Source organism: Hordeum vulgare, chromosome 2H (assembly GCF_904849725.1).
Source record: "Hordeum vulgare subsp. vulgare chromosome 2H, MorexV3_pseudomolecules_assembly, whole genome shotgun sequence".
Taxonomy (NCBI): domain Eukaryota; kingdom Viridiplantae; phylum Streptophyta; class Magnoliopsida; order Poales; family Poaceae; genus Hordeum; species Hordeum vulgare.
Window position 1 is genome coordinate 257676568 of NC_058519.1, and position 23817 is coordinate 257700384.

Consider the following 23817-nt stretch of genomic DNA (forward strand, 5'->3'; position numbering starts at 1 on the left):
ACAAGTTGATATATTAGCATAAACCACATGTTCCTACAGTATGTTTGGATTCAGTAGGACGATCATGATCGCGAGAAATAATTCTTGGTGGTATAATTGACTTTAACAAGTAGTTGATGTGGTTTAATGATTTTACCGTAATGACTTGGAGTAACAAGTAAGAGTTCTTATTCGACTTGGGTTTTGGATTTAAATAGGTAATCTCAATAGAGTATGGATGATGACAGAGACCACATGGTTCGGAGTAAATTGGATTTAGCCCGATGATCTCGATCATGATACCATGTTTCTTAGTGGGTAATGAGTAGAAGTGATTGGAGTTGTAGAAATAACTTATGAACCCATATAAGCAGGCCTTGGAGATTAGTTGGCCATGATGCTGAACGTTGACGTAGTACTGGCGATAATATGTGCATTATGAGGACTCTAGTTGATCATGTAGAACCCCATCAATATTGGATTTGTAGAAGCGATGGGTTCACTGATGATCGACCGGATTGATGGACCACTTGATCAGATTCATAGAAAGGAAACAAGATCTTGGACAGGAATACTACGTCTTTCCTTAATATAGAAATGTTGTACCCTATCCATTGAATGATCAATCTGGACATTTGGATTGCTAGTATTCCAGTTCAAGCTTAGCAATTTGTATGCTTCCCCGAGGATCGTGCATAGGAATGCGTGTGCAATGTAGCTACATCATACTTGTGGTGTTGGATTTGGTCTATCCCTCAACCTTGGAGTCGACTAGCATGAGTGATACGTAGTTGAGTTGTGTGAGATGGCATCTTGACAAAATAGGGTGATTTTGTCCAGAGTGAGAGGTGAGACTATTGGCATCTAAGGAATGTGCTTAACATAAGATGATAGACGTTCGCTCATGTCCTAATTTTTTGAGACCCGAGGAATCACCGAGCCACAAGGTGATCGGGTTATGACCATAGGAAACGGCTCTAAGTCGTTAGAATATGGCCAGTACTCCGCCCTTCCATCACCCAGTGTCTATGACGAACATGGGCGTGAAGCACTAGAGCATGTTGGACCACAAGCCCTCGGCCAGTGACTGCCCATAGCAAGTTCTCACTCTACTCACCTGTCTCATAAGCACTATGCTTATGTGATGCTTGGGAAAAATATGTTGTTATCCTCACGGGTGACATGCTTAATTACCCAACACGAGGAAGAGCACCTTAGTCCTGTTTAGCCCAGCCCCACATTCCACAGATCGCCATACTTCTCGAGGGAGAGACATTGCAACCCTCTAGCAACTGAAGACAATTCCCCGCAAGCATGGTGAAGCATCGACAAGATTGGGAAGCCACGACAATGAAGGAGAAACGACAAGATTTCTTACAACTCCGATGCCCGCTAGGCCGGCTATGGCACGCAAATGTGCAAGACTATAAAACCAGCAAGTGAAGACGCACCAGAAGTAACCTCCACCCGGACTACAACCACGCACACATTAACACCTAACCGATTGCCACTATGGCACACCTTCGTTCCTTCGTGGGAAGAAACCCGCATACGTATTTATTTCGTGGAGACACAACTAACACGCTAGCACCACACGCACAGTGAGTGTTCGCCTAGTAGTTATGGACCCTTCCGCCATGGAGGGCCGTCGTTCAGGCAGCAGCATCATGATGATCATCGTTAATTATCACACAATACATCATTGATACCACGATCAACATCGCCACCACTCCAGACAGGAGGATCATGAGCCACCCCGGGGGCTATTCCGCCATTGAAGCCTCTTCTCGAGAACCTGCAAGAAGAAGAAAAAGGAGGAAGAGGACAGGAAAAGCAGCAAGGAACGAGGCCGGGTGAGAGAACGAGAAGGGACTCCCTGGCCAATTTATAGCCCGTGTCGGTGAGCCGCTGGCAAGGCCACCAGCCCCGCTCGCCGCTCGGTCGTCGGTGCTCGTTGGGAATCCCAGAGCAGTGTCGACACGCGCAGGCCCGTGAAGTGAGTGATTGTTGCGCCTGCAGCTGGCTTACCGTGCACCACCGCAGGGCAGCCCCGGGCACACTACGCCCCTAGGCACCGCAAGTGGAGGCCGCACTTGGGACTCACTCAGGGAAGAAGAATTAGAGGAAGAAGAAGAGGCTCACAGCGGCACCTGAGCCACCTCTCGACGGGAATAGGTACCAAACACCGGGTACGACTAGCACACCAGGAATAGCAAATCTTTCCCTTCCTCCAACATCATTGTGAACTGCAGACGTTCTGATTATTGACATTCTTGTGGTGACCACGCCGTACCCCGTGTTTAGAATAAATATCTATCGCTTTGTTCAGCGGCGTAGGAGGAGCAGGCCCTTGTAACCACCTTAACAAATCTCGAGGATGAGATTTTCTGAAGGGGTAAGGTCTGTAACACCATTTGTTTAGCTTTCCTGCCTAAATTAACTTATTTCAAAAATTAGGACCAATTAAATTTTTTATGACTGGTTGTGAAATTTGATATGATGTTTGCTTGTTTGCGCGTTGCTTGTGTTTGAATCCAAAGCTCCTTCTGCTCTCCACACTCACGTCCTTAGCCCAAAACTCGTGCCTAATGATCATGCCACGTGTTTAGGACCACAAACTATTTTTACCAATTATTATTTTCACCAAAAAGCGTTTATCTGATTTAAGCCTTCAAAACCCCTGAGTTGGGATTTGTACTACAAGTCCTCAAATTAGGGAAGTTATTTTTATTGCTTTCAAAATATTTGAGAAAACTTAGGGAAAGTCAGTGGACAAATATATTCCATACATATGAGTTTCCAAACATGGTCATGTTCAAAATATTGGGCAAACCCCTTCCTGCCTATTTTGAGCTTTTGTAATATTTATATAAGAAATATTCACCATAAATTCTTGTAAAATTCTAGCATGCCACACATGATATATGTGATGATCTTGGCAAGTTTCATCTCAATCCAACAAGTTGGTTTGACTCCCCTAATTATTAAAAAACCCTATTTGTCCAGATCCAAATCTGAGAAACTCTACATTGCCAAGTGTCTCCAATTGTGCTCAAATTTGGTAGACATGTTCTGATACTCCAATAATGCATCCATACCAAGTGGTGCATCAAGGAGAACATAAGGACTTGTCCCAAGGCCCCCAAAACCCTCTCTGTTGATTTCTGACTTTGGGAAACTTTACATTATAAAGTTTGTCCAATTGACCCCCAACGTTTTGGGCATGCTTTAATACTCAAATAATGCCCCACACAAAATATTGGATTTGTCGGAATTGATTTGAATAGTTTTGTAAGCAGAAGGCCATTTCTGCCCATTTCATGGGTTTTCCAAGTCTACATTGGAAACCTTCCCCACCAAATCCCAAATTTGGTATCAAAACTTATTTTCATCTATTATTTGATCCTGTTATGTTTCATACCAATTGAAGTCCATCTGGTAGCTTTAAACTCATCAAACACCTTGTGTGCACTCACCAATGTGGTTACTTTGGCCCCTTCCACATTTACCCTTGAGCTTAAACTTATGCCACAACTCTATATAGTTACATTTGACCTCCAGTAGCATTTCCATGACCTCTGGTCAATTATTAGAGAGAGGCTCCATGTAGCTACCTCTCATTTTACCCTTGGATCACCATTTTTACCCCTCTTGTCCCACTTCTGCTTAAGCCCCCAGCTCTTTCCAGATGGTCCCTAGTATGCCAAGGCATTATTTCAAACCAAGAGATGGCATGCTCATGTAGCAAAAATGAGAAGCACATCTACAAGTTTATTTCTGGCTGAAATGTAGCTTTCTACAGCAAGTACTAGCTACCCTCCTCTTTTTGAGCTCAAACTTGTCAGTGTTGTAGTCCTTGCATAGCTAACACTGCCAGACATTGTTTTTCCCCAAGACTCTCCATTTGAAATCCACTTTTCTTAGCTCTAAGTTTGCTATTACAAATTTAACCTCAGTCAAAGACCATTCAAACTAACTCCACTAGAGACCGAACTTCTAACTCACCCTCCGAATAACATGCCCCACATCCCCGACACCTTTCACTGGTCAAGCCGCTAGTGTAGGTATGGGTGGCCATGGTGACCACCTCCCTGGCATGGAAAACTGGTGCTCTACACCCTAACCTTGCCCCACAGCTCAAATCAGGCAGCCATACCTTGTCTCCACATGTCACATCCCCTTCGTTTGACCATTCCAAGTGCTCTCCAACACCAGCTAGCTTCCAAACTTCATTGGAGGCGCTTAGTCGCCATGCACTCGGAGCACCCGAGAGCTCCCAAGCTCTCTCTCCCTCCCCCTCTCTTATCTCCTCTCCCCCGAGCCTCTCTTGCTCCTGCATCCCTTGTGCACCTCCGGAGCTCCCCCTTTTGAGCCCCTTCTGTTCTCCCAAGCTTCCTCCTCCTCCTACTCCTCCAATGGTGGAGCACCACCGGCGGCACTCTACAACTTGGGCTCCTCCGAGATATTCCCTCCCTAAGGATGCCCCGAGAGGCCTCCCTCCACCTTGGCAGCTTCCGCGCGCCCCTCTTCTTCCCTCCAGGTGGCTGGGAGCACCACCTCCACCGCCGTTGCCACCGGATCCCACCGCGGCTGCATCTGCTCCACCGGTGCTCCTCCGCAAGAATCGAGCCGTCAAGGGGTGCGAAGTGGCCCCGGGGCCGGCCTGTGGCCGGGCAGCCGCCGATGATGGACGGAGCCACCAGGAAGATCGCCGGGATGGCCCTGCCCTGCCTCCGAGCCACTCTCGAGCTCGAGCGAGGGGAGGAAGAAGAATATGACGGGCGGGGCCCGCTTGTAAGCGGCTTGGTGGTTGGGCCTAGCCGTCTTAAGTGGAGACGGGTACCGGGCTGGGTGCCTTCCCACGGAGAAGGTGTAATGTGCCGAGGTCACCTCCTGCGTGGCCCCTTGCCGCCTGACCACGCAACTGGCCCGGCCCATCTACCTAACTGTCGCCCTAAGCGCAGTTTAATTCCCTAGTTCAGCACCCTCTTCTCTTTTTCTTTTTATCACAAAATTCATAAATCGCTAAACAATTCACCTTAACTCAAAAATGGACGATTCAATTTTTTGCAGGTCCCTAAAATCAAGACCTATCCATATATGTGTGTTGCACATTTTTCCAGAAGACTTTCTGTGCGATTAATATTCAAATGCCCATTTCAATATTGTAAACCCCACTTTGAAAATTCCTATAGCATTCAAATCAACTCCAAATAGAGTGATTCCAAATTCCATAGCCTTCTAATATCATATCCTATTTTTGAAGCCTTGGTCATCATTTTTCTATGGCATGATTTTGTTGCATTAAATAAATAGCTTCCTTTTGCTATTTATCCAATGTTAGAAAATCCCTAGTATATTCATATCACCTGCAAATCCAGTGAAACAACTTCCTCAATATTCCTAAATTGATGCTAAGTTTATTGAGTGCCTCCACTCATTTTTAACAGAATGTTTTCTGTAGGCTTCTATAAGTGTGACCTATTCCTCCTTTCACTCATTCAAAAATCCCTGATGGTCCAAACCTCCTATAGCAAGCGTCAGGTATTTTTCTTATGACCAGAGTGGTCCAAGAAAAATGAAACTTACATTTTTATAGCACTTTTGTTTCTGCTTGTTGTGTGGCTTACCGTGGTTGTTTCCGACGATAGTTGACACAGTAGATGGAGTACTCGGAGTTGGACCAGAAGACCTTGAAGACCCTGAGGACTTACGAGAGCAAAGACAAGCAGACCTTTGACCGTGTTTGAGCATATATTATATTGCATGCTAATAGAGCAATTATTTCTGTTGCATATGATCATGGGTATTTGGTAAATCATCGATATGATGTTTCCGATGGCTCCTCCAAAGCACTTGCATTTGAGCATGATCCTACCACCTATGAGGGTCACGCCAATATCATGTTGACAAGTAGATCTAAGCATAGTACAAGCATGAGCATGATGATGGTAAATATCAAAGGTTTATGAAAACCTCGTCGGTTGCGACCATTACTCGAGGGTGATGATGAGTTAGGTGGCCACTTGTGAAGTAGTGGTGCACCGGGTATTTTGGTGTGAGTGGTTTCGGAAACAAGAATAGATTTATTATGTGTCGACCGTCCAATCTTAGATGTGTGACCACGTTACCCCTTTATGGGACGGGACTTTGTTGATTACTCTGGTCGGTGCTAGTAAAGAGCCACATTACTAGTGGTGGGAGTGATATGTGGTCACTCTCGTGACGGGGTCGTACCAGGTTGGTCGACTATGCCGTTTTTACGTGTTCCGGGCACACCATTGGTCCCCGCATGGGTGTTACTGTCCAGAGTTGGTGCTTGTAAGACGTATATCATGTGGGCTGGGTACCAATCGAGTGAAACTCTTTGTCTAGTATCGCCAGGGGAAAGGCATTGATCGGGTACTTACCTCAGGTATATTATATACCGTGATTCGTGGATGACACGAAAGTTTCCTCGATCTCGTGGGTACAACATACAACCTCTGCAGAGTGTAAAACTATTCGAATAGCCGTGTCCACGGTCAAGGACAGTTGGGTAATCCTGCTTAAACTACGTCCGGTCGTTTCCGCATAAACCAAGTATGTGTGTGTGTGTTCAACGAGTTATGTGAAAGTGTTGATGTGACCAAGTTTGGATCCTTGTCATATTGGGTGAACCCGAAGTGTTCAGCCCTCAATAGATATGTTGATATTTGTAACGTGTTCTTCTAAATACCATCTAGATTATGATGCATATCCATATCCGTCTATGATCATGTTTGTTTACATTCAAAGCTCGCTTTCCGCAGATGCTGCATATCACTTCATTATCGTACGGACTGCATTATCCACATCATGTGATGTTTGCGAGTACATTCAAAGTACTCATTGGCTTGCCACTCGTTATTTCATTGACCAGGTATGAGAGAACAGGCATTGGTGAAGAGCACCTTGGTGACGTCATTGCGAGCTAGGACGATTCCCAGCCAGAATGCCTATAGGTTAAGGCTGATGGCATGGGTTCACGCTTTTGACCAGTATTTCCTCTATTGGTCCAGTTTGGTGTGCTGGCCTTCAAGGCCCGATAAATATGTAAGAATTGACCATGAAGGTCAATTATTGTATCAAACAGTATGTATGGATGTAATACTCTTGGTATTCAGTATATGTGCGTTCGATGAGCATTGATCTCTGGGATCACTGAGCACGTTCATTTAGCGATCTCGACTCGTAAGTCGGGGTCCCCACAGAGCCCTGGTGGAACCAAGATGTATTTAGAACTCAGAGAAAGGTTCTAGTGGCATGGTATGATGAGATAGATAGCTTCGTATGTAGCAAAGTGCGACATATGCCAAAGGGTTAATGGTGAGCATCAGCAACCTGCTGGGCTATTGCAACCTCTTAAGGTACCTCAATAGAAGTGGCATAAGGTCAGCATGGACTTCGTCACGGGTCTGCCCAGATCCAACAAAGCAAAAGACTCCATTTGGGTCATTGTCAATCACCTGACCGAGGTAGCCCACTTCATTCCGATCAGTACCACATATGATGGCAACAAGCTAGCTAGTCTCTACATCGAGTGTATTGTGAGCCTCCATGGTATTCCAAAGGAGATAGTATGCGACTGGGCGCGCAGTACACCTCAAGATTCTGGAAGAAGTTCCAAGAGGCTGTGGGAACCAATCTCTCCTTCAGCACTGCCATCCACCCATAGATCGGCGGGCAGACTCAGCGAGTGAATCAGATACTCGAGGACATGCTCTAAGCCAGTGTCTTGGCCTACAAAACTAAATGGGAGGATTGTTTACCCTTCACTGAATTCTGTTACAATAACAACCATCAGTCCAATCTCGAGATGGCACCATTTGAGGTATTGTAGGGTCGCAAATGCCACACACCCCTCAACTGGTCCGAGACTCGTGAAGGACTGATTTGTAGGCCATGTGTTCTCCGTGAGGCTGAGGATAAGGTGCAGTTCGTTAGGGAGCACCTAAAAACCGCCAAGTCAAGGCAGAAGAGTTATGCTGGCAATCACCATCGAGAAGTAACATTATATGTGGGAGACTATGTCTACCTCCGCCTCACGCCTCTTAAGGGAACGAATCGCTTTCACGTCAAGGGAAATCTAGCACTGAGGTACATTGGGCCCTTCCGGGTCACCGCACAGCGAGGGGAGGTTGCCTACCAGTTCGAGTTACCTCTAGAACTTTCGGGTGTGCACAACGTCTTCCCTGTGTCACAACTCCAAAAGTGCCTCCAAGCTCCAAACTATTCGGATCCTTACAAGGACATCGATCATCAAGCCATCGATCCGCAACCTGGATGAAGCCAAACGCTGTATCTGAAGCTGCGCCAGCAAGCACTTCAAGGTCCAGTGGAGCAACCACACCGAGGAACAAGCAATGTGGGAGCGTGAAGATTATCTTCGATCCGAGTTTCGATACCTTTTTTGCACTTAGCTTAGGAATCTCGGGGACGAGATTCTTGTAAGGGGGATAGGTATATCACACCTTGTTTCTGCATCACTTTGCCACTACCGTTTCCTTTTAAAAATTTGGAATAAATTAAAACTTTATAAGTGCCATGACTGTCTTGATTGTCATGGCTTGTGTGGGTGGTTGTGAGTGGAACACCAAAAACATTTTTTATAAAATATTATTTCTCCAAAAATCCTTTATTTAAATGTTTATAGCTTCAAACCCATGTTATGGGATTTGCACTACAACTCCGTGATTTAAACAAAGTGCTTTTACGCAAGGATTTTATTCTGAATCTATTCTTAAAATAACTCTTCAAAACCAGAAAATAATTATTTTTCAAGTTATTTTCCCATTTTATTTATAAGCCCTTTTCTAAGGCCAGATATGTTATTTCTTGGTGAAAAATTACTTTTGAACCATAGAATAATGTGATAAAATTTAGGAAGCCTCTGAGGACATATATTTTCCATACATAAGAGTTTCAACCCCTAGTCTTGTTTAAAATATTAGACTAAACCCTTAAACACCATTTATGTTAGTTTTGATCTTTTGAAATATTTTCGAAGGGAATATTCTCAATAAATTATAAGAATATTCTAGCATGTCCCACGTGCTATATTTGATTATCGTGCCAAGTTTCACCAACATCCAAGGTGGTTTGGTTCACCAAATAATCCAGAAACCCTTTCTGTCCAAAACCAAGTTGGAGCAACACTACACTGTCAAGTTTGTCCATTTGGCCCCGAAGTTCGCAGGAGTATTCACAACCACAAATAAGGAGGGCATGCCAAGAATTGGATTTGTAGGAGTTGATTTGATCACAATTGCTCACAAGATTGCAGATCTGCCCAATTGTGGGTATTTCCAAGTCAACATTGCCAAACTTGCTCAATTGAGCTCAAATTGGGTAAAGCCTCCTAATTATGTCCACTATCCAATCCTGTTAACTATCAAAGCTATTAGAGGAGGTTAACTACACCAAACCAGCATCAAATAGCTTATGCCAGTTTAGAGAACCTACAATTAGCACCCCAACACTGACTCCCTTCACTCCAAACTTGTGTCACGGGTTGCATGTGCCTCCCCACAGCTGTAGACGAGATCCCCAGCTCCAGTTCAATGAGAGGGAGCCAAAATCTCCAATTAACCATCTGAATCAATCCTAACAACATATGTTTACCACTCCATCTTTTGACCAGCTCGACTCCCCTCGGCCTCAAGCACCCGAAGAGCATCTATTGCACCCCAAGACACCCCAAGACATGGCGAGCACGCGCCAGAGCACGCCAGCATACTATGGCAGGCCAAAGTTGCGCTATGGATGCGCTACAGGGCGCACCCGAGCCGAGGGTGTCCAGCCATGGCCAGATCCTGCCCCCTCCTATTGCCCCTCTTTCACCACAACGCCAACCAAGGCTAGAGTAGTGTCGGGCACCTCTCTTCCCCCTCTCCTCTATCCCTCGCAACGCGTGCCAGCGCATGGGTGAACCGGCCAGAAGAACCCCGCCACCGTAGTGCACCAAGACCCTGCCCCCGCTCCTTCTGAAGATTCCCCTTGGTCCAAAACCATGTACGCAATACCACAGGCTCAATCCCGAGCCCTCTCTCCCCCTCTGGCCACTGCAGCCGCGTCGTGAGTGCACCAACTTTCGGTGGATCATTGTCCACCTATAAATAGGCCCCGAGCTATTTCCCACACCTCAAGCACCTCTCTCTAGACTCCAATCGACCACCCAAGTGCCACGTTGGGACTCCGTAGATCTTGGGACATACGCATGCTCCGACGCTCATTCCACCGCTCCTGTGACAGCAAGAGCTTCCTGGCCCTCCTCGACCTCTTCCCTAACCTTCTCCACCCTCTGAGCGTCATCACCAACACCTTCCCGAAAGCCTTCGCTGCGGCTTCTTCGTCACCGGCGACTGAGGCCACCACCACTGTTCATTTGACCCTGATCCGAAAGGAGGGAGTGCGAGAAGTCCATTCATGCACTCGCCCCTCCTCGACATCGCCGGAACTGCCGTCGGTGAGATCCCCCTCCTCTTTCTCTTGAGGTATGAGACGACCCCGAAAGGAGCGTCCCACCTGCAGCGGGCATCTCTCTCACTCTCTCTCTTCTCTATCGCTGGCCGCAGGGCGCCGCACGTCAAGTTTGAACCTGATGGGCGCGCGCCTGGGTTGGCTGGCTGGCCGGTTGGCCAGTTGAGCCGGCCCATCTGCTCGCCAAGCATGTCCAGTGAGTTGGCCCCTTTTCTTTATTTATTTTTTGGGTTTTCATAATGAATTTCAATAGGATTAAATATTCACTCAAATAAAAATATTTTTCAACCATAATTCTTGTAAAATTATGTAGTATTTAATAATATTGCTTGTGCAATTTTTAAAAAAACTTTTATACATAGTTTTAATTTAAAACCTAGTTTAATTATTTTAGTCACTATTAAAAAGAGTTTTAAAGATAGTTTTCCACTCCAAAACTAGAAAGAAATATTTTTAGAAAAAAATATAGTATTTTACAGAAAAGGGTAACATTTTAGATGTGAGTTTGTGATCTGGTTTTGGTAGTAGTTCTTATTATTGCTATTATTATCGCTACAATAGATCACACGTTTGACGAAGGACTTGGACCCGAAGACCTCAAAGACCCCGGATACCTGGCTGATCAAGGCAAGCAGCCCTTTCACCATATGTGAGAAAATATTTTATGCGTTCCATGTTGACTACTTTATTCCGATGCATATGAACATGATTAAATCGGTAACCCTATGAGCACTTGTCGTCACAAATGGACACACGAACTAGGTGGATTCCTAGGCAGAATGCATGTAGGTTAAGGCTGATGAAAATGGTTCACGTTGTCTACCAAGATTTCCGCTATTACTTGAGTTGGTGTGATTGGCCTTTGAGGCCCTATCTATGTAAGACTTGACCATAATGGTCACTGTGTGTCACATGTTTTTCATGGATGTAAGACTCTTGTTATTTTGTATCTGTGTGTCCAGTGAGCAATGATCTCTGGGATCATTGTACACGTTCATTCGATGGTCTCGACTCGTAACTCGGTGTCCCCACAACCTCGACCATATAAAACTCGTAATATCCTCGGATTCTTCATGGAAAACCTCAACCTCAAGATAGCCCGAAGTATACTCGGAATCCCTCTCACAAGAAGTTCGAGGAGGGTAAAACAAATTCAGCAAGACCGCCCTGCATAGGGACGACCCCGATAAGAGTGGCATATGTAAGTCACACGGCACATCAGATAAGAAAAGCGTCAGGTGGCCTGATAGAAATCACCCAAATTGCCCTAGGTTGGACCGAAGAGTGCTCTGGGTTATACTCCCTATGCGGATCATTAGTTTTTAGGATCACTAGCCAGGTGGTTGATTGATTATCCACGGGTTAATTACTCCCTATGCGGTTCGTTAGTTATTAGGAAAATGTAGTACCAAAGTTGGGCCTTACGTGAAGTGTCTTATCCCAAAACAAAAATCAAGGGGGTCCCCATAACAACCTAAAACATGGAACATAACACTGGTACACAAGTAACTAGGGTGGCAAAGTGGAACAAAACACCGAGCCATAAGACCAAGCCTTCCATATTTTACCAAGTATATAGGTGCATTAAATTAAATAGTAATAACACGGTGATATAACAAAGAACCTAGGTTGACACATGGAAAGCAACTTTCACCTGCAACTACCAACGCTATAAGAAGGGTTGAGCAAGTGATAGCATATCCAAACAAAGGTTTGCTCGGATGTGGAGGGGCTTAGATGTTTTTCATGGCAATATTAGGAGGTTTGACATAACACGTGGTAGGCGGCGGGACATAGCGATAGAAACGAGACCACTATCATAGCAATGATAGAAGTGGTATATAGGGTAATGATAATCTTGCCTGAGATCCCGCTTGGAAGAAGAATTAATCCGTGAAGTAGACGAGCCCACGTGGTCGAACGAATCCTCACACTCTAACGCGCTTGCGAAACTCTATCGAGAGAAGCAATTAGGAAACCACAACTAAAACACAATAAATACCACAACATATGCATGACATGATGCACAAACACATATGATGCATGTCGGGTTTAATTACAAGGCATGACAATCACAATAATCAAATAGTACACATTAAGTGAACTTCAATATGCAATGAGTTGCATATTGACAAGACTCCATATCTGAATCATTTAATTCACTCCCGTTAATTTACATGGCAATATTAAATGTTGTTTAGCATGCCAAGAGGTGAAGCATAAATAAACTACCTATCTAGGCATTTTAAATGAGGTCGGAAACAACTTATAGGATTTCTGAAGTGATCCCATATGTTAATTTCGAAATTGGTCTAGAACCAAACTAATCATATTTTATATTTATTAAATGGAAACATAAAGTGTACCATGTGATTCTAAACGTCATTCTAGTCGATTTACATATATGGATAATCTAAAACAGAGCTACAGTCAAAAAGGTATGGGCAACCGAAGATGATATGGTATGATTGCAAAATGTATGCAAGTGACACCCATAAGCATGTTAATCATGGATGCAACAAGATATTATGGAAGTACATGACATTCTAGGCATGTTTAATTGAGGTCGGAACAACGAATAAGAATTCTGGAAAGTCCCCATATGCAAATTAAGATTTCGGTACTATTCTGCCTATAACACAATTTTTGAATTGTTAAAGAGCAAAATAAATTCCACCATATTATTTTCACATTGCATCTACGCAAATTAAATGCAAATAGCAGGTTAAACATTTTTATCATGGATGAAAGTTGGTTAATGTGAAACTACATAAAATTCTATACATTTTACATATCTATAGTTTTAACATGCGATGCACGGTTATCTAGTTATTAGCATTTTAAATTACGAAATGTCCTAGTTATTTGTCAAATTCACAACGCGGGAAAAATGCACATGGGCCAAATCTAGACAGAAGCCTACTGGCACATGGGCGCAACATAGCCAAAATCATGTACGAGTGAGGAACAGACTAGCGCGCTCAGCTTGCGGTCCAGAGGGCCGGCTCGGTGCAGTAGCCCACGCGGATGCGGTCCGAGCCTGGCGGTCCGGACCTTCAGGGTGAGGCGAGGCGGAGGGAGGCGCGTAGCGCCTGGTGGGGCGATGCGTCTGGGCCACGCAGGTAAAGTCCGTCTCGAGGAGCAGCTCGGTTGGGCCTTGCTGCTCGGCTGAGGCAAGGCTGGCCCCTGCCAGCCACCGATCTGGTCAACGTCAGCACAAGAAAGGCCACGACACTCACGATGTAGGGTGCAGGGCCGGGCTCCCGGGCGACGACCGGAAGAAGGGATGGGGTGCTCTGGTCCGGATCTGACTAGATCCGGCTGGTGGTGGGGCCAACGGCGACCTCTGATGCGATGACCACGACATCCACCTGCACAAGAGAGAGGAGCAAGGTCCCGGGATGGGAGAGAGATGGAAGGAGGAGGAAGAGACAAGGGACGGGGCGAGGTCCGTCCTATGAACGACAACGATCGGCTGCGGCGCTCCGGCGACCGGCCAGCATGGGCGTGAGGTCGTGGCTCGGGCCGGCGATGGAGGTAGATCGGGGTTCGAGGCACTCGGGGCTGGGGGCTCCCGTGCCTGCGGGCGGCAGTGGCGGCTCGATCCGGGCCCGGGCGGGCCGGATATGGGTCTTACGGGCCCGTATGAGGTGGAGGAGGCTAGCTTAGGTGGCGGCTGGGGGTTGGGGTGCAGAGAAATCGAGGGTAGGTTTAGGGGCACCTAAATATGGCCGGGAAGGTTGTTTAAATAGGGAAGGCGACTAGGTTTAGCGATTTAGGTCCATTTTCGAGTTGTACCATCTCGATCGGACGGCTTCGGATGCGGCGATGGTGTAGGTGGGCTAGGTGGGTTGTGTAACCATGATGGGCTATGAGAAGATAGAGGTTTGCAGCCCGGCAATAAAAATTTTAAAACACCGAAAATGTCCGCTCGTAAATCGGCTAGTGCCGCTATATATTTAATGGTTTGGGTATCAAACGAATTTGGAATGTGACAAAATTTGGCAGGTGGTCTACCTACATTTAAATAAGACTCCACGCCAACCTTCAACCCAATCCGAGAAAGTTCTATACACACCTTAAAAAACAATATTGTATATATGCCGTGAGCAGGTGCGTATGTGGCTCGTCTCAGAATGGTCAACGGCGAAAATAGAGAGAACTAGCAACTAATTATGGATGCATGTTTTAAAAATTGACAGCGACGGAGTGCCTGGATGATATGAGTGAAGCGATGATGAATGTGGAAACTAAATAAATCACACAACGATAACGAAATTAAAAGGGAATCTTCTAGAGCTTCGGTTCCGGGCTGTTACAGCGGAGACTTCAAAGTGTCTTCCCAACAAGAGGTGTCTCAAAGTCACCAAAGCAAGGACAACTGGGTAGTTTTTCTCACTTCGCTTGAACTGATGCGAGGTATAAGCTGCCACTTTCTTCTCTTGCATCGAAACACCACTAAGACCTTCCAAAGGTGCATCAGAGAAAACTTGGAATGGCTTGGAATCTTCAGGAGGAGTTAGAACCGGAGCTGAGGTGAGCATCTCCTTGTGTGTATTGAAAGACAAATCATAGTCGGGAGTCTAGATATATTTTGTACTCTTCTGAAGAAGGTTGTATAGAGGCTTAGCAATCTTGGAGAAAGTATCAATGAAGCTTTTTCAATAGCTTGCAAGCCCAAGAAAGCTTCAAAAGTTCTTGACATTCTGAGGAGGCTCCCACTTCACAATGGCTTGAACCTTTTCAGGATCCACCTTGATGCCCTCGGAAGAGACGATATTCCAATGGTACCCCACTTCATTGAGCCAAAATTCAGATTTTGAGAACTAGCATAGAACTTATGCTCTCTTAGCTTATAAAGAACAAGCTAGAGATGTTCTGCATGTTCTTCTTTAGTCTCTTAGAAGACTAGAATTTCATCAAAATACACCAAGATGAATTCATTCTTGAAGGGTGAGAAGACATAATTCGTCATGCGAGAAAAGTCGGAGGAGCATTTGCGAGACCAAACGACATCACTGTGTACTCATAATAGCCAAAGCTTGTCCTGAAAGCAGTATTGGAAATATCTTCTGCACGAATGTGCGTTTGATGATAGCCCATCAGAAGATCAAGCTTCGAGAAGACCTTGGCCCCTTTCAATTGCTCAAACAATTCATTAATGTTGGGAAGTGGATACTTGTTTCTGATTGCCTTCTTATTCAATGGACGGTAATCGACACAAAGCCGTTATGTGCCATCTTTCTTCTTGACAAAAACAACATCACATCCCCATGGAGAAGAATTTGGTCTGATGAAACCAAGACATTCTTGTTCATCTATCCGCTTCTTCAACTCTCTCAGCTCTTCGGGACCAAGTTTATAAGGACGCTTGCAAACCGATTCAGTTCCAGGCTCGAGTGAAATCACAAACTCCACTGGCCGGTGAGGAGGCATTCGTGGCAATTCCTTTGGAAATACATCTTCATACTCACATACAACAAGAACTTGAGAAATGACTAAGATTTCACCCTTCTCATTGAGAAAAAATAGACGAATTATGTCATCGCGAGCGGCGAAAATGATCACGTCTTCTTAAGGATGAGTCAATTTTACTTCTTTGGCTTCACAATTGACATAAGACTTGTTCATCATAGGAAATCCATGCCAAGCATTAGATCAATATTGGAATTGCTGAGAAAAATTGGAGAAGATAGAAAACACTAACTTCCCATCTTGACATAGACATCCGGAATGATCAAACGAGAACTCATATGCTACCCAATGATACCTAGGATAAACAAACGCCAATGGCCTAGGCAACTACTCCTGATGTTGATTTTGCTTGGATGAAAATGGATTTGACATGAAACAATGTGATGCACTAGTATCAAACAAAACTTTTGCAGGAATATAATTGACCAAGAGATTACTCATTATCACATCCGAGGAATCCTCTGCGTCAGCTGCATTGACCATGTTCACTATTGCTGACTTGGGACTATGCTTCACCATTGCATTGCATGGGGACCTGATTGGAGGAGGAGGCGAAAGACGCTGCTGGTTGGTACACTTGTTGGAGTAGTGGCCCTTCTATCCACACTTGTTACAAGTCAGCTCTCACAACGGATGGAAGAGAGCTGGAGGAGCTCCTGACTTAGGCTGCTGAGACTTCTGTTGGAAACCTGGAATGGGTGTGTGGGAAGATCCACGACCACCTATCTCCTTGAACTACTGAGAAGGATGAGGCAGAGGAGGAGGAGAAACCCAATACTTCTGCTGCTTTGGAACAATCTGAGCTGAGGAGAAAGATGGATGAGAGCCTCCGAACCACTTTCATTAATTCTCGACCCTGAGCAAAGCTCACTCAACCCTAAGAGCTAAGTTGTAGAACTGATCGAACTCGGGAGGGTTGTGCAAGGGAAGAGAAAGCAGCAGATCTTCCTTGAGAGCAACTCTGAATTGATAAATCTATCTCTTCTCATCACGAGCATCCTACTTAGCATAACGGGCCATGTTCTAAAAGTCGATGTTATACTGATAAACAGACGAGTTTCCCTGCTTCAGATTCCTAAACTTCTCATGCATGCCCTCAACAAAGGTTGCCGGAATATGATGAGCTCTGAAGTCATGGAAAAAGCCATCCCAATTGATCAAATGGCCACCTCTAGAATCCATGAGTTGTTGCCACCACTCTGGTGCATGACCTTTCAGCTAGAAAGTTGCATACTTATCATAGTCCTCAGGTCTGATATTGCTACACTCGAAATGCTTGCTCATGTCATGTAGCCAATTGTCCGCATAAAACGGCTGATCACAACAGGTGAAGGACTTCGGCTGATTTGCAAGGAATTGATTGAGAGAAGCAAACTGCTACTGGTTGTTGAAATTCCCTTGCTGGCCTTGATTTCTCTCTTGCACTATTTGAAGCAGCATCTGATTGTTCGCATTGGTTGCGGCCATCAAAGTTTTCCACGCCTATTGAGGAGGAGGAGGGGGTGGCATAGGGTCTGACTGCTCGACATCAGAACATGGATTCTGGCGAGTTGTTGGATCCATCCTGGAGATGGACATGAATATTAGAGAACACATGAAAGATGAAGCTGATAAGAAAAATCAAAGGCTTGAAATATTGCAACCTGAACTCTCAGAAATATGCATTCAAACTATAATTAGTAAGAACACTTCCATGAAATTAGTGACGACATCATTAGATTCGAAAGCCACTTGCAATAGTCTAGTCTTGAGCAAAGAATTGCTCGGAACAAATATATATTCTAACATACATCCGATGAAAGAATTTTTCTAGGTGACTACTTGAATTCCCATGTGAGAATTTCTGAAATCTTTCTTGGTTATGCCATCAGGTTGCGAGTCCGGGAACCTACTGAGTGTAATCAGTTGCAAGACCTTTCCCGCAACTATCAACACATATCCAAGAAGTTCTGCACTACCTTAGACCTTGAAAACAACAATGATACCAAACCTGGTAGATCGTGCGAGTTATCTCCACGAGTACTAGGAAAGTCACGACACTATTTACCACCAAGCAAAGTATAGATGCGTTTCGGTGCGTGTGTCGTGAGATACTAAGGAAGCTGAATGATAACGATGTGTCTAAAACCCCTTTGAGCTCAACTTCCCTGAAGAAATAATTCATATAGGAGGCACAAAGTCAGAATTATGTCACATCGGCATCATATAGATTGCAAAATACCTGCGTGATCCTAAAAAATTTGAGCGAGAAGGGGTCTAGAATTAAAATTCCTAATTCGTAAACCTCATGAGAGCAGGGTATTGGGGAACGTTGCATGGTAAATAAAAAAATTCCTACGCTTCACCAAGATCAATCTAGGAGACGAACATCTACGAGAGGAGAGATTGCATCTACATACCCTTGTAGATCGCTAAGAAGAAACGTTAAGGGTGTGTTTGGTTGCCTGGGTGGCTCTAGCCTGCATCATATGGGGGATCCTGGGTGAGTGTGGCCTGATTGAGTTGATGCAAAGATTGGCTAAGATGTGTGTTTGGTGGACTGTATGATATTATTGCATGAGAGATGCTATATACAACACATGATGTTTGGTAGACATCATTCGAGCTCAAGTCTGTGAATTTTTTCTTCCAATTTCAATCATTTCAATCGGATCTGGATCATTCCATGGAACATGTAAAAGAAGGTTGAACTGAAATATGAACTAAACTCATGCTTAAACGAAGAGGGTAGAAGGAAATGGCGGGGACCTACCAAATGAAGAGGTGGATGGCGACGAGTTGGCTGGGATCTGGATGGGCAGCCAGGAGGAGATGCTAATGACGTGATTTGACTGCAGCTCCTCGGATGGATTTGGAGCGGTGGCGTGGTTTGAGGGGAGAGAGGGGGAGAAACGGGGCGCCCATTGTGGGCAGCACAGCGCAGATGCTCCCCTCTCCCCTTCTTCCTCTCCATTGGTGGAGGATGGCGTGGTACATGGCATGGGCATGGAGGAGCACCAGCGAGCGAGCTCGGACAGGTGGTGGACGAGGAGACTGTCGAGTCGGGGCGCGCGGGAAGCTCCCGGCGTGAGCGTGGAGAAGCACCGGCTATGGAGCCCGGGCCGGTGGTGGATGATAGATCTCAGGCGATGCCGGCGGCTTATTCGACACAATCTGATGCCTGAGAGAGAGGAGGAGGAAAAGGAGACGACGGGATTTGCTATTGCAAGTGCGAGCCTAGCTCGGAGATATGGTCGATTCCTGCATGCCCCTGAGCCTCGCTGGGAGGCCTCCTTTTGCATCGGTTGGGCCAGCCGGAGAAGGCCGCACAGGCCACCCAACACACTTGATTTTTCATGGCGGGTGCGAGCCAGGTGCCAGCCAGGCAACCAAACACGCCCTAAAGAATGCGGTTGATATAGTCGAATGTCTTTGCGATCCAATCGCAATCTGCCCCGCGAACTCCAAATCAAACACCAAACTGACGGCACCTCCGTGTTCAACACACGTACATCTTGATGACGCCTTCACCTCCTCGATCCAGTGAGCGATGGTGAAGTAGTAGCCCTACTCCTCCGGCAACACGATAGTGTGGTGAGGTAGTGGTGGTGACAGCTCAGCACGACTTCTCCACGCGATATGGAGAAGAGAAGAACTATAAAGGAGAGGAGGAGCAGCATTGTAGCACGTTGTGGTGCAGCTGCCCTCTCTTTCCCTTTCTATATATAGGGGGGAGTGAGGAGGGTAGGGCACCCTAGGATTTCCCCTAGGGGCGAGCGGCCAAGAGTGGGGCGGCTACGACTGGTGGCCCCTCCGCAAGGCGCCTTGCCTCCCGTGTTTAGGGTGGCCGACGGGCCTAGGGGGTGTGTACACCTCCTAGATGTGGTGGGCTTAGGTAGGCACAGCGCGCAGCCCATTGTGGCCCGGTGTGCATCCACTTCCTGGCCCATGAGCCCCCCCAACAGTTGCTAGGGACCCCCGGAACCTTTCGATAGTCCATCGACTCCCCGACATGCCCCGGAACACTTCTGGACTTTGATACCCTTTATCCTATATATCAATCTTCACCTCCGGACCATTTTGGACATCCTCATCACGTTCAAGATCTCGTCCGAGACTCCGAACAACCTTTGGTAACCAACATAATAACTCGACTATGCTTATATCGTCACCAAGTGTTAAGTGTTTACACCATGTGGGTTCGAGAACTATGTAGACATGACCGAGACACCTCCACAGTCAATAACCAATAGCGGGACCTAGATGTCCAGATTGGTTCCAACATATTTTATGAAGATCTTTATCGGTCGAAACTCAATGTCAAGGATTCAGTTAATCTTGTATGTAGTTCCCTTTGTTCATCGGTATATTACATGCCCGAGATTCGATCGTCGATATCTCCATACCTAGTTCAATCTCGTTACCGGCAAGTATCTTTACTCGTTCCGTAATACATGATCCCATGGCTAACTCTTTAGTCACATTGCTTGCAAGCTCATTGTGATTATGTATTACCGAGTGTGCCCTCATATACCTCTCCGTCACATGTAGTAACAAATCCCAGTCTTGATCCATGCCAACTCAATAGACACCCTCGGAGATACTTGTAGAGCATCTTTATAGTCACCCAGTTACATTACGATGTTTGATACACATAAGGTACTCCTGCGGTGTCAGTGAGTTGCATGATCTCATGGTCATAGAAAGAGATACTTGACATGCAGAAAACAATAGCAATAATTTGACACGATCATATGCTACATTCGTAGTTTGGGTCTTGTCCATCACATCATTCTCCTAATGATGTGATCCCGTTATCAAATGACAACTCATGTCTATGGCCAGGAAACCTTGACCATCTTTGATCAACGAGCTAGTCCATAAGAGGATCACTAGGGACACAGTGTTGTCTACGTACCCACAAATGTATTTGTGTTTCCAATCAATACAATTCTAGCATGGATAATAAATGATTATCACAAACAAGGAAATATAATAATAACCACTTTATTATTGCCTCCAGGGAATATTTCCAATGGTCTCCCACTTGCACTTGCGTCAATAATCTAGCTCACATCACTATGTGATTTACATTGTAATGTATCTAACACCCATACAGTTCTGGTGTTGATGATGTATCGCTCATGGAAGAGGATTAGTAAATGGGTCTGCGACATTCAGATCCGTGTGCACTTTGCAAATATTTATGTCGTCCTCCTTGATGTAATTCTGGATGGAATTGATGCGTCGCTTTATGTGTCTGGTCCTCTTGTGAAACTTTGGTTCATTGGCCACAGCAATGCCAACAGTGTTGTCACAGAACACAGTCATTGGGTCTAGTGCACTTGGTACAACTCCAAGATCCGTCATGAACTACTTCATCCACACACCTTCCTTAGCCGCCTCCGAGGTAGCTATGTACTATGCTTCACATATAGAATCGGCTACCATGCTTTGCTAGGAACTGCACCAGCTTGTAGCTCCACTATTGAGAATATATATGTATCCGGTTTGAGACATAGACTCAACCGGATCAGTGTCAAACCTTGCATCGATGTAACCCTTTACGACGAGCTCTTGATCACTTCCATAAACGAGGAACACCTTCTTAGTCCTTTCCAGGTACTTAAGGATATTCTCTAACATCGTCCATTGTTCCACCCCTGGATCACTTTGAAACCTTCCAGTCATACTTATGGCAAGGCTGACATCTGTTATTATGCACAACATTGCATACATGATAGAGCCTATGGAAGAAACATAGGGGACGACCCTCATCTTTTCTCTATCTTCTGCAGTCACTTGGCATTAGTCTTACTCAACTTCACACCTTGCAACATAGGCAAGAACCGTTTCTTGGACTGTTCCATTTTAAACTTCTTCAAATTTTGTCAAGGTAGGTGCTCTCTGGAAGTCCTATTAAGTGTCTCGATCTATCTCTATAGATCTTGATGCCTAATATGGAAGTCCTAGGTCCTTCATTGAAGAACTCTTGTTCGAATATTCCTTCACGCTTCCGAAGAATTATATATTGTTTCCAATTAGCAATATGTCATCCACATATAATATTAGAAACGCTATAGAGATCCCACTCACTTTCTTGTAAATACAAGATTCTCCATAAACTTGTATAAACCCAAACGCTTTGATCACCTCATCAAAGCGCTGACTCCAACTCCAAGAGGCTTGACCAGCCCATAAATGGATCGCTGGAGCTTCCATACTTTGTCAGCATTCTATGGATTGACAAAACCTTCTGGTTGCATCGTATATAAGCTTCCTTAAGGACACTGTTAAGGAACACTGTTTTGGCATCCATCTGCCAAATTTAATAGTTGAAAAACATAGTTATTGCTAACATGATTCTGACGGACTTGAGTATTGCTACAGGTGCGAAAGTCTCATCATCGTCTCTCCTTGAACTTGTGAAATACCTTTTGCCACAAGTCAAGCTTTATAGACGGTGACATTAACCTCCACGTCCGTCTTCTTCTTAAAAATCCATTTATTCTGAATGGCCTTGCACCCTTCAGGTAATACTTCCGAAGTCCATACTTAATTTTCATACATGAATCCTATCTGCGATTTCGTGGCCTCTAACTATTTTTTGGAATTTGGGCCCACCATCGCTTCTCCATAGCTCGTAGGTTCATCGTTGTCCAACAACATGACCTCTAAGAAAGGGTTACCGTACCACTAAGGAGCAGTATGTGTCCTTGTCGACCTACGAGGTTAGGTAATACCTTGATCTGGAGATTGATGATCATCATCATTAGCTGCCTCTTCAACTCATGTAGGTTCCAAAAAAACATCTTTCTGTGTTGCACCACTCTCTGGTTGAAGTAAAGGTTCAACAACCTCATCAAGTTTTATCTTCCTCCCACTCAATTCTTTCGAGAGAAACACTTTCTCGAGAAATGATCTGTTTTAAGTGACAAACAGTTTGCCTTCGGATATGAGATACAAGGTATACCCAACCATCTCTTTTGGGTATCCTATGAATAGCATTTCTTTGCTTTGGGTTCAAGCTTTTCTGGCTGAAGCTTTTTGACATAAGCATCATATCCCCACACTTTAAGAACCGACAACTTTCATTTCTTGCCAAAGCAAACTTCATATGGCATCGTCTCAACGGATTTAGATGGTGCCCTATTTAAAAAGAATGCAGTTGTTTCTAATGCATAACTACAAAACGATAGAGGCAAATCGGCAAGAGACATCATAGAACACACCATATCTAATAAGGCTCAATTACGATGTTCGGACACACCATTACACTGTGGTGTTCCAGGTAGCGTCAACTATGAAACAATTCCACATTGTCTTTGGTGATTGCCAAACTCATAACTCAGATATTCTCCTCCTCGATCAGATCATAGGAATTTAATCTTCTTGTTATGATGATTCTCAACTTCACTCTGAAATTGCTTGAACTTTTTGAACATTTCAGACTTGTGTTTCATTAAGCAAATATACCATATCTAGTTAAGTGAGCGGTGAAGGTGACAAAATAACGATATCCACCGCGTGCATCAATGCTCATTGGACCACACACATGAGTATGTACGATTTCCAATAAGTCACATGTCCATTCAATCGTTCTGGAGAACCTGGTTCTAGTCATCTTATCCATGAGGCATGGTTCACATGTGTCAAATGACACCAAATGTCAATCAGCATGTAGTTTCTTCATGCGTTTTACACCAATGTGACCTAAGAGACAGTTCCACAAGAAAGTGGTACTATCATTATCAAGTCTACATATTTTGGCATCAATGTTATGAACATGTGTGTCATCACTATCGAGATTCAATAAGAATAAACCCCTCACATTGGGTGCGTGACCATAAAAGATATTACTCATATAAATAGGACAACCATTAT